Below are 2,818 nucleotides of genomic sequence, written 5' to 3' on the forward strand. Positions count from 1 at the left end.
CGTTGCAAGATTGAAAGCAATCTACAATGGCAAGACCTCTCATACCAATCGCATTTATCTTTTTTCTCCTTTTTTTGGCTTTTTTTAAAAAAATTCTACACAATCTATTAACTAAATATAACCAATTCTGATTTTTACGACAAAGCAGTAAAGTCAAATAACCGTTTTAAAGGTTTAGTAATTAAAATTAACTGAAATCATACGGTATTGACTATTGCTTTTGGCCTCTTCAACTATCAAAATAAGTTACAAAACTATTTCTTTATCTTTTTTCTCTATCGTTATGTTAATGTTTTACCCACTATTTGATGTCCAGAAAGTTTGCAAAAAGTTCAACGAATCTCATTTATGGTAGTTCTTATTATTTGCATTTATTTCCTTCATAATTCTAATTATACCCACGTTCCTCTCTTTATCAAAGCATTTTTCCCCTCCTGATGAGCCGCGCACACACATTTCTCCTTTCTTACCTGTGTAACCACGTTCTTTTACCTACTTAAACCCATTACTTCAATCATTGACTACGTAAGTATAATTGTAACTTGCCTCAAACCTATAAATACTACTTTAGTAGCATTCGACTTTAAGCACACATCCTCTTCCATTTCAGATCTCACCTCTTTTTCTTATGAGTTTCGCCTTCAAAGGATTAGCAAAGAGATATGAAAACAAATCTCTGGAGAAGATACGATTGACCACTGAGTCTCCGAAGCCCGCCTTGATAGCTCGATGTGTCGACATTCATTGATGAATATGAGGATGAAAATGATATAAGATGGCGGAACATGATGTATTTAAAATTTCATGGACATTTTTTCGTTTTTGGTACTAAAGAATGTGCAACAAGGATAACAAAAGTATTAATGGGAGTTATATTCTCCTTCTCTTCTTCTTTTTCTATTTTTCCTGAACTCGTTTATATTATATTTATATATATGAGATGAATTTATAGGATGACTATGGAAGTATTGGGATGGTACATAAAATATAAAAGGAAGAGGAAGAATTATGGGAATTTCCCATAAGATTTGGAGTGAAACTAGAAAATCGGGTGGTAAAAATGGAAAAGGAAAAGGAATAAGGAAAGAGAGAAACAATCCACGTCCATTTGAGCCAAGATTTGGGGCTGTGCATTTCCTTAATTTGGGGGATTTAAATTAAATATTTAGTGAAGTTTAATATTTCTAAATGATGAAAATTAGAGGGAAAATGATTATTTGAATGTTAAAGAAAGAAATCTATACCTCTGTATAAAGATAGGCATTAAAAATGTGATGTGGCACCTTTATAAGGCTGATTTATCTTTTTTCTCATTTACCTATTAAATTATGTTTAATTATTTCTTCCTTGCAAAAGGAAGAGTTTAACAGCTTCCACGATTAAGATGGCACAGTTACAAAATAATAAAGAATCTCCTTAAATAGAAGCTAATGAACCGACTGCTAAGGGACTATTCAAACCCCTTTTTTCCAAACTTTTTTTTTTTTTTTTTTTTTTTTAAGCTGAAAAATCCCTTTGCTCACATTTTGTGTAGGAAAGGTAATATATTTACACCTACTTGCCTTCCTAGATTAGTATATATAAAAATATAATTTATTGATAATAACTACCTTTTAATTTATTTATATTTAGTAGCTATAATGATTTTGTAAATTACCATTTAAATATATATCAAAATACATCAAATGTTTCTGGAGTGGTGTAACCGGGTTAGAACCCGATCAACAACGTTGCTTTTATCTCTATATTTTTCCTAAACTTTCTCCTTATATTTGGTGTATTTAAGTGTATTTCGTCATATGAATCATCAAGTTGGAGTGGATAAATGGTTGACAGGCGTGGCTTTGCCCCTTCCCACCTGTGATTGAATCCGTACCAACAACATTATTTTTCTTACATATTTTTCCTAGTTTTCCTTTGCATTTGAGTGTATTTTTAAGTATATGTATTTGGCTCCACGAAAGTGTATTATGAGCCAAATATATATGAGATGATTGTATTTGGCCAAGTCAAATACATATGAGATGAGTGTATTTGGCCAAGTCAAATACATTAGCTACGAATTGTAATTTGGCAAATGATAGCTACGTATAGTAAGAGCCTCATATAAGGTAGTTATATCTGTAAGTTTGTCTTATTTTTAAGCTCTCCGTTCCTAAAAATATTTCCCTAAGGGCCTCATTTTTTGCTTATATTACCACGCTCTATGCTTTGATGTAATTGTCTTTTAAAATTATTGTTGATTAGAAGACACTGATATATCTGGAATTTGATGTCACATCTGAAGTTTTGCTGGAAAATATTTATATATAGGTGGTATAATGAATCATAATGGTGACTATGCAGGTATTGTGCACAAGTTTATAAGGCATAATATGACAAAATCGAATGAGTCAAGAGGTTTTCAGAAAATTTTGACAGGTATTTAAGTAATGGTTTTATTTCTTAGTTATTACTGAGAGTAAAATTATTTTGTATTGTTTTTTTTTCCTTTTCGTTTTGTCGATGGTAGGTTATTGGGTCATTTGTGTATTTTAGAATAGAGAGAGGTCAACACGTGTTATATTCTTAGCCCTCTTCGTTTTTTTTTTCTTTTCACAAAATCTACCGTTATTAGCTTATTAGCACGGTAGTTGTATTTTTTATGCATTTACATTGTAAAATTATATTTCTTTGATATAAACAAAAATAACTTCATTTTATTTATCTACAACACATTTTTTATATTTGTAAGAAAAATATCCATCACCGCGCGAAGCGGTGACATATTCACTAGTGTAAATATAAGTTGTTAATTATAGAAGTTAAATGGGAATTT

This window comes from Lycium ferocissimum, chromosome 5 (assembly GCF_029784015.1).
Source record: "Lycium ferocissimum isolate CSIRO_LF1 chromosome 5, AGI_CSIRO_Lferr_CH_V1, whole genome shotgun sequence".
In the NCBI taxonomy this organism is placed as follows: Eukaryota; Viridiplantae; Streptophyta; class Magnoliopsida; order Solanales; family Solanaceae; genus Lycium; species Lycium ferocissimum.